The following is a 9,938-nucleotide window of genomic DNA, read 5'->3' as shown; positions in this document are numbered from 1 at the left end:
CTTGCACCCCCTGATGCTCTGCCAGTGTCTGTGCCTGCTGGACATTTGCTATCAAGCCCAGTACATCAGCTGATGTTCACAACCTGCCCCCTTGTTGCACAAAAAGTTTATTTCAGTGCAGCTTTAAATCAAAATAAACATTTAATAACTTCTTAAAACTTTTAAAACTTTAAAACCACAATCTTCAGCCCTGAGTACTGACTGCAGGCATTCTGCAAACATGTCGTGTTACACAATGTTGGAAGATTAGGACAATTCCACCTTATTCTGGCTGTATCAGTCCTAGAGCTGGCTGCCCAGTCACTCCAGGCAAACAGGATAAATCAAGACAAAACCCCTAATCAGAAGTCGAATCAAAAGGCAGCTGCCCTGTAAGCTCACTGCTTTGAGCTTGATGTAGGCTAATAAGGCAAGATTTGACCAAGAAAATCAACCGGTAACCATAAAAGTGGCCCGTTGTGCCGTCCGTGTCTTTACATTCACATGTTTGTGTGTAGAATGAGAGTTCTGTTCCATCTTTTTGTCTGCACAGGAAGGAAATCCCTGTGTTTTTTACCAGCTGATAAACTTGATCACACCAGGGATCATCTCTCTTCTTCCTGCGTTTCGTTCCTCTAATCATCCTGAAGAGACAGAGTGCAGAAATGAGGGGAATACATTTCTTTTCCAAACATCTCCAAATGGGCCTCTTCATTCCCCGACGTCAGCCGACGAGGGAACCCTCCCTGACAAAGTGATGCTGACTCCTTTTCATTTTCTGTACAAATATAAAACGGCGTCTGCAGACATCTGCGCTCTGGGCGTCGCAGCGAACACTGATTTCATTCATTAATCTCCCGCTGTTCAACCCCGCAGTCTGTGTTGACTTTTGATTTCTTATGTTGAATCTTAGTCTTCATCGTTTGGTGTTTGCAAGGACAGCAAGAAGTGAGGCTGCCAGGGAGGAGCAGCCATTCCCGTTCGCTGAAGGTCGTCTGAGGTCATGATCAAATTTATCCTCGGTAAAACTTTTGGAATGTAAGTACATGTACTTAAATGTGAGTACTTGTATTTTACTATAGTGTTTCCATTTCTATGTGATGACTTTGTATTTTTGACACCTGAACTATATTTCATTACTGTTACTTAGTTTTCAGTGTGTGTCAGGTTTAACAGAGTAAATGACCCACGTGTATAGGTGATAGTCACGGCCAGAGGCATTATGTCTTCAGGTCGTACGTCCGTCCGATTCATCTGAACGTAATATGCCAAGAACTCTGAGGGAATTTCTTCAAATTTGGCTCAAGTGTCTGTGGCTGTGGGACTCGAGGATGAACTGGTCAAAGGTCAAGGTCAGTGAAGTCACATCGGTCCCATTCATGTGATTTTGACGGGTCGGTGGAGGCATAAAAATCACAAAGCGGTAATTCTAGTTCTTTTTAACTTTAAGTAGGTCGTTAAATTTCCATAAACCAGTTTTATGCACATTTTCACTTGGCCATAAAATCTCCTGTCTGCAAATGCAGAAATCAAATTATCACAGAGTCTTTATGCTCAGCTGACATGGAAAAGTTTCTGTATCATAAAATGCAACAGAAACGGGGCAGGCTGTAAAACGCAGGAAGCACGTGAATGAAGCGCTTGACTTGAAGAGATGAAAACGTCAGATGTGTGTGGAGCAGCGTCAGGTTTCCATCATGGTTTCCATTGTTTCACCTGTGACTGGAGCTCGTTTGCTGCTCTGGTGCTGACCGTTGGCCCTAATCTCTTGTTAAAATTCAGGTGCATGGGCACATGCCTTTCACTGCTTGGTCTAATTTGTGATGCATTTACTCTGACCAGATATTTTCTGACCTGGATTATAGCTGTGCCAGTGTTAAACTACTGTACTGTACTGTACTACTGTGTAACACCACCAGCCCCACTTTAACACAAAGGCCACCGACAGCATTTCTTATAACAATGTTAAAAGCTCAAGCAGTAAAAAGTGGTGAACAGGACGAGGAGTGAACAGTAGTCAGAAATGAAGGATGTGAGAACAGCTACAATTACTCACTGGGAACCTTTTGAAGCGACGCAGGCTTCCCTCCAGCTGCTTCTGGTTTTCTTTTGTTGGGCACTGACGTAACACGTGGTCAGTTGAAGTTGGTGGAATATTCAGCCTGGGGCACCCGGGGAGTTTGATTGTGTGCATGGCGTTTGTAATACAAGGTGCACTGTTTGGCACTAGACACTGCTGAAAACAAGCAGGAATAAAAGGTGGACATTGTGTAAAAATACATAGGGTTTAAAATGAGTGGTGCATTTAAAAAGTCACTGATTTATTTTCTTATTCTATTTTAGTTTCCTAAATGGGATGGCATTCAATACTAGGTCAGACAGAAACGCTATTTCGATTTTCTGTTTGTCCTGCACATATAGTGAATTGACAGTAAAAATCATTGAGCCTCTTGGATTCCAGAGTCTTGGATTCTTTCTTTCCTCATTAAATGTTTTGATAATGAGAAATCATTAGGTGTGAGCCCTACATACATTTTTACCCCTGTGAAGTTCACAGCACGCTGTTCATGACCACTGCCTTTGACAGTCATGTCCTTTACACCTGTGTCAGTATGTTGTTGGAATTTAGTGAAGCTCAGGAACGAGACTAACACCTTGAGCTGGTAGAGCCAAACACTTATCAGACCAACCACACGGTTTGGAAACCGCCTGGCGGGCTGCAGCCATTTCAGTCAAGCTGAGAGATGGTAAATAGTTTAGCAGGGGGAGACGAGTCTATTTCTGTCCCAGCAGTCAGAGGACACACGGTGACGCACAGGTCGGGGCAGAGACGCAGCCAATGGGGACAGCAGACGGGCAGGTGGCTGTCGATGCAAACAAACAGTCTGACAGAAACAAACCTCTGGGCTGCAGGTTTTTCACTGCATGAGGAAAAAATGTCAGGTCCCACTGCACATTTTTATGTGCCCATAAATAAAATACCCATTTTTAAAATTTGTGGCTTTGGTATTTTGTTGTTCATGGTAATTGTTATTACTGTCTCATATAAAAATAATAAGACGACCGCACACAAGCTGCTATAACCTCTTTTTATACCCGACGTTTAGAGCGCACCTGGTCTTTCAGCCTTAGGTATGCACACACCTCACACACGGCGCTGATCCAGAATCAGCGACATCCTCAGTGATCCACACACATGCGTCCGAGCTCAGCGCCGTCAGTGCGCATTGGAAAGAGATGAAAGTGCATTGTTCCATATGCATTTCATCCTCTTATCAACCCTGGCTGAACTAAGAGACTTCACCTGCTACTCGTGTGTTGTGGGATCATCACACTCGAGTTGTTGTCGAGGTGAGCACAGCCTCGTGCTCACGACCCATTTCAGATGCTGGCTGAGTGCCTTGTTTGCACTTACTTGGGCTGACCTGGTCCTGGTCCTGGTCCTGGTTCATGTTCTGTGCTGTAAAGCACAGTTTGTTCATCAGAATCTCACCGTTAAAACATCACATGTGGAGATGTATTTATCCAAATGTAGCATCACAGGCTCATGTTATTTTGTTGCACTGTGGTGTCGACTCACTCACCGTCTCTCTGTATGTCCTACATTCAGTACAGGTCGTTGTGGCCGGTCAGGCCCAGGCTTCTCAACCCTGCATGTTGCCCTGGCTTTTAATCTGGAGACATACTAATACAGCTACCGAGCTGCTGAAGTTGAGCAGAACGTCTGATTACACACCTTAAGAAAAGATCAATGCAGCTTCTCTTTGAGACAATAGGAACAACAATCACATCCAACCTTTGGGTCTGTAGCTGAAGTGGTATGTTGTTTCCAGGAGCAACAGATACAGACTAGATACTGCACCGAAAGTGGGATGCTTTATCAAATAGAATTTGGACTGGAGGTGGCAATTTTGCTTGTTATGGTGTTTTTAAGTAATTTATGTAACTGAATACATGAGTAGTCTAAAGAGAGAGAGAGTGGGCGAGCAACAGACGAGTTGAATGTGGTCTCATGTTTGGAGGCAGAGGCTTTACTGGAAGATGATGCATTTACATGCAAGTTTAACCAGCACATCAACAGTCACTCACTCCTTCATGTATGATTTAAATTCCTCTCCCCCTACATGATGCTGGCAGCTCCTGCTCTGCAGTGCTGTGCAAAAACATTGGGCGCTTTAGACTCTTACCACCATGTAATCCCACCAGGGAGGCGTCTGACTGGCCCCACACTCACTCTGCAGCCTGACCACGAGTCAGAACAGCCAGCCAGAGTCAAAGTCAGAAGCTATGTTCACAGACAAGAAGGCGGTTTGATGCTGTTTTGAAGGATTATTTTCAGTTTCCTGCTCTCAAGGTCATTGGTAAATAAGTCAGTTTGTGGCATTTGTTTATTTCTCAGTTTTTCACCCTAATGTACACAAGTGAGTGGTCTCCTCCAGGATGGAGGACATGAGGAGTCACTGACTGGTCTGATGAGGAGGAACATGATTAGAAACCAGGGAGCAGAGGACGAGTCAGCTGACAGGTGACATCACTGATGCTGAAATGAGAATGTAGTTAAAAGTCAGTTAAGTTAAAGGTAGAGTCGACTGTTCTAGATAAAACCAGCAAGAGGAAGCTCCATTTTGAAAGTAGTCCCACCCATTCATTCCGACTTCTCTCCAAAACGCAACGTGTACTGCCTGACTACAACTTACAGATGTCAGGAAAATAACAAATGCCCCCAAACAAAACCAATAATGACCAGTCCAGCAGAAACATGGCCGCCATGGCATCACTTTTCAGCCCCTTTTAAAAGTCACACTGATGTTAATTCTGGTCTTACTTCCTGCAGCATCCAACTTCTTTTTAGTTGCAACTTTCTCCAATACGGTGTGACCCTGAACTGTAGTTGGAGACCTCTGGTCTAAGCTTCTTTGGGGAGGTGACAGTGGTGCAGTGGTTAGAGCAGTCGTCTCCCAACCAGAAGGTTGAAGGGTTGAAACTCGGTGCCTCCGGTCCATGTGTCGAAGTGTCCTTGGGCAAGACACCGAGCCTCCCGTTGCCCCTGATGGTTAGAGCCATCGGTTGAGGTGGTGCCGCAGATGGCTGCCATCGGTTCTGTACTGGAAACAAATTCCTTGTGTGTAACATACTTGGCCAATAAAGGTGATTATTATTATTATTATTTAGCCCTGGCTCATAGCCGGTAACTAGCCGGGCTTTTCCAGCGGGGGGAAGTGAAGAGGGAGGCTGGCTAACTCAAAACACAGGATTTATTCTGTCTTGGTAACACGAACACTGCATGTGGCCTTTGGTGCCCAGTTAACTGCATTACAGTCCTGTCTGTACACTTAGAGCTGACTACTGCTGGTAAAAGGAGTCTGTTCCATGGAGTCTTCTCGCTGTCACACTGCAGGTTGCAACTTCTGTAAAAAACAACATTACTCATGAGGCCATATGTCTTAAAGGAGAAGGCCTGGCCTGTAACAATGGTTTCCATTTGCAAATGAAAGCTGCTGTGGGGACCTTCTTTAGCTTTAGCTACCAAAACAGAGCAGTAACACATCTGCCTGCAACTGCAATGCCTTGTGGGAGACTCTTGGCTCGCACATTAAGAGCATGGATAGAGTGCACGCAAGTAGGAAGTTAGGTTGACAGTTCAGGTTCAATGGTTTTGCTTGGGACGGGTACAATTATTGGTCAGGTGTTTTCTCAGTCCTGCTGCTGCCACAGCCGGCAGATTTCTTTTCTTTGTTTCTGCCATGAGCTCTTTTTGATATCTATGTTGCTGTCTCCAGAGACCGGCAGGAGGTTTCTGAGAATCGTTTTGTCACGCCAGCAGCAACATTTAACTGCATCTGCATCAGTGAAACTGGAATCATCAGCATTTACTGCACACTCGCAGCCTGCATGCAAGTGAAATGTGATTTAAAGTGTCGTTAAAATATGCAAATGAAAGCACTTTTGTTTTGTGTATACACCCCAGTGTGATGTTATGGATTTGTTGTCAGTGGTGATTTTTTTTGCAGATAGTTTTAACCCCCTGAGGTCTCTTCATTTCAGCCTGTCAGCACTGTGACAGGGCTTAGCATGACTGGCTAACACACGTTGGTTTAAATGTTGTTAATATGGTAAATCATCCACGTTAGCATCCTGTAGCTGTAACAGCAGGATGGACTGCAAGATTCCAGAGTCAGAAATCATAAAAGTGGTGGCAAATAACTAAGAAAGAAAAGTAACTTGCCTAATTAGAGAACTAGCTTTACTTAGGGAGGCGACAGTGGGGCAGTGGGTAGAGCAGTCGTCTCCCAATCAGAAGGTTGAAGGTTTGAATCTCGGTGCCTGCAGTCCACATGTCAAAGTGTCCGTGGGCAAAACACTGAAGCCCCCAAGTTGCCTATGATGGCGGCGTGTATTTCTTCTCCTTCTCCTCCTCAGCTTTTCTGTACCTAAACCAGTTTCCTTTGCTTTTGATGTTTCAGCATGTTTTCAGAAGACTGGTGTTAAAACTCGACGTTTTATGCACAGCTGATATAAAGACTGACTAGATGTTTAAGGCTGTGCCAGTCTCCCAGCCCGTCCCTTTAACTTCTCCATTTCACGCCCGGTGAGAGCAGTGAAACCAGCAGGTGGTATGTGGTGTTATTCCAGTTTTCAGGACATGACAGGATCATAAAGTCCTAAATCTCAGCACTTGGTGAGGCAGTCGTTTGAATGCATGGTTTTGCTCATTAACCCAGAAATGTCCCGGACACCTAACCTGGTCTTTGTGTCCTACAGCATCGTACCTCTCTTCTACTTCTCTTAAAGTAACTGACTGTTTGCCTGGAGGCCGTGCATGTGCAGCAGCCTCTCCGCTGGGGCAGCCGCACCTCCTCTCATCTCACCTGGGGACTTGTGTTTCTCAGATCTTTGTTCATGGGGCAGATACTGAGAGGTGTCTCTGTGGCTCTGCTGGCCACCAGCTCAGAGAAACCATTTCATCCAGTCAGATACAAATTAGTAATTACACACATTTACATATGGAGGTTTTAATCTTGCCGATGACTTATGTTGCTGTAGTCATGTCACATGACGTGTGTGTGTGTGTGTGTGTGTGTTGAGAGCTCGGATGGCGCTGTAGTAATTATTGTATAATAGCAGCTGGTGAATTATTTAATTCGTGCTGCTTCCTCTGAGCCGGCAGCAGCTGGCCCATCATCAGCACTGTGCACACACACATTTGGACTTCTATCTTTGTGAGGACACTGAGACAATGCGTCCCCCAGCCCTAACCGGAACCATAAACCAAGTCTGAACCCTCAAACAGCCTTTGAAGCTGTGAGGAGCAGACAGCATGTCCTCACAGTGAAGGTGTCGCACACGAACTGGGCCACACAACCACAGAATGATGTTAATGTCCACACAACCACATGGACTCCTTCAGGACTGAGGTCCTGAGAGACGTCACCACACAGCGCTGTGTGTGCGTCAACTTGAATATGAGCGGCAGTAGTTGTGAAGCTGTTGTACAAAATGAAAAAAATGCTGCACTAAAAACTAGGTAACTCAGTTTGCTGCTTAAGTTTGACAGTTTTAAAATTAAAGTGCAGAATCATGACTTCTGCTTTTTCCCAGCAGAGGTTTTGTAGTCAGTTTTTTTTTGGCTCTGTTTTCCATCAGTGTCTGGACTGATTCATGGGAATCATGTTGTCATCAGCACAGATTTACTGTAGAGGAGATTGTAATTGGATTGTGAGCAGTCCGTTTCCTCTCGGCTCGCGACCATGTGGCACGCTGTGTTTACATTTACACTCAGGATTAAAAGCAGATTAGCATCGGTGAAAATGAATTAGAGAGCGGCACTCTGACAGCTTGTATTACAAATCCAAACAAATGTATTTATGTAGATTCCTCTTGAGCCACTGCTGTTCACTGCAGTGACGTGGCGGCCATCTTGGTACAGGGAAGAGGGGTTTTCTGAGGGACAAGTGTCTGTGCAGGCAGGAGGTCTGTCCAACGGTGAAGCCGTCAGAGCCCGCTGAATTTCCAGCAGATTGATTTGTTACAAATCTGTACTGTAGTTTTTGTAGATGGTGACGGTGATGTTTCCAAGATAAACCTAATCAGTTTGACTATATAAATTATTCTTTTGTGTGTCTGCCTTGTAAAGTGGCTGCTGTAATATGATTTGGATAATAATTTTGACATGTTCTAAATATATTTACATTTGTAGTGAAAAACTTATTTTTTATATTTACATTTTAATTTGAAAATGATAAACAACAATGAAGTTTTTGGACAGTAAAATATATGTTGTAAAATAACCTGCCAGATGTGGATTTTTGTTTGGTTTTGTCATTTCTGTCTTTAAAACAAACAAAAATCTGCCATTTTCAACTGAAATCTCAATATGGCGGCGTCGGACACGTTTATGTATATCTGAGGACGCCAGATTCTTGTTGCGCCACCTGCAGGGCAGCTTAAGACTTGTCGGTTTGTCATTTTATCAGTGACACCAAAATCAGATTTAAAGTCGAAGCTTTTTGATAGACACTCACTGAATATTGTGTTTTTACTTTTGCTTTCCAAACATCTTTTGTTGAACGTTAGGATTGATGTCTCACTTGTGTATAAGGTGGTAACTGTCTCTGCTCTCTCTCTCTCTCTCTCTCTCTCTCTCTCTGGCGGGTGACGGGCTGAGTAACCTCCCTGCCTCCGTCATGGTCGTTAGGCAGACGCTCACATTGTGGCTGAGTGCAGGCTGCTGGGAGAGGCTGGCACACACTCTGAAATATTAATGACCTGCCGTCGAGAAGGCTCAGCCGCCCCCTCGCCATCTCTCCGCTTCCCTCCCAAACCCTGTCTCTTATCTCTCCCTCTGCTGCTGCTTCTCTCTTTCATGTCCATTCTTTTTATTTCTCTCACTTCTTCCTTCTCTCTCACCTCGGCCTCTCCCTCCTTTGTTTCCCTCTCAGGAGCCTGGTGAGATTGTGTTGTCGTATATTAAAGAGACAGACACGCTGCACAGTGGAAAAAAAACGACGACATAAAAATGGTCCGAGGAAGCTTGTGGATTCAGCATCGATTTTGAATCAGTGTGAATCAAATTTTCTGTGATTCAGGAGGAATAGCTCCTTCCTCGTCCTTACCTCCCTTTCTCTGTTTCTGTCTGACATATTTGATAAATCGCTCTGTGTTGTGTCTCTCTCTCCCTCAGCTGGAGTCTGTTTTTGTCCTCTTTCAGTTTGTCATCCCATTCTTTATCCCCTCCACTCTCTGCTTCTGCTTTGCCACGTTGAAGAGAAACTCACCTGCAGAAAGAGATGTGTGGAGACTTGTGGTATAGATCAGGTGATGTGTTTTTATCTGTTCTGCTTGGTTAATAATAGTCAGAAGAAACAGCGTGTGGTTGTAGAGAACAGAGATCCTGCTCGTGGCTCAGATGACAAAGTCAAACTTCATCATCAGACAAGAAAAAAAGCTGTTGTTTGGTTGAAAGCTGAGCAAAGACGGAACCAAAATCAAATTCACAGCACACTCAGTGCTGTTTATACAACATAAATATGTTTCAAATGTAATTTTGTAGATGGAATAGCACTCCCCTCTCAGCTGATTAGTCATCTAATCGTTCAGGAGAGCGAGCTGTTAGTCATTACTGGAAGATGACATCCACCACCAGTGATGTGCACAGACAGGCCAGGGCCTCGGTGTTTCATGAGCTCCTTCATGGTCACATTGATTTGTGGTGGGGTGATAATACTGGAGAACCCATTTAACATTTTTTTGTTAAAATATCTAATTGACTAGCCATCGTTTACCTCGCTGTCCGCCCAGACTGAAGCATATTATCAGCTTGTCTTGTGTGATTCTTTTTTTTAGGAGCTAACCTCCACTCGTGTTCTCTGTCCCTCTCTGTCAGACATGGCTGAAGAACTCCGGCTACCTGCTGCCCCACGACGTCCGCACCTCAGACCTGCGGCAGGAGAAAGCCATGC

Source organism: Monopterus albus, unplaced genomic scaffold (assembly GCF_001952655.1).
Source record: "Monopterus albus unplaced genomic scaffold, M_albus_1.0 scaffold121.1, whole genome shotgun sequence".
NCBI classification, from domain to species: domain Eukaryota; kingdom Metazoa; phylum Chordata; class Actinopteri; order Synbranchiformes; family Synbranchidae; genus Monopterus; species Monopterus albus.
This window is presented reverse-complemented; position numbering follows the sequence as displayed.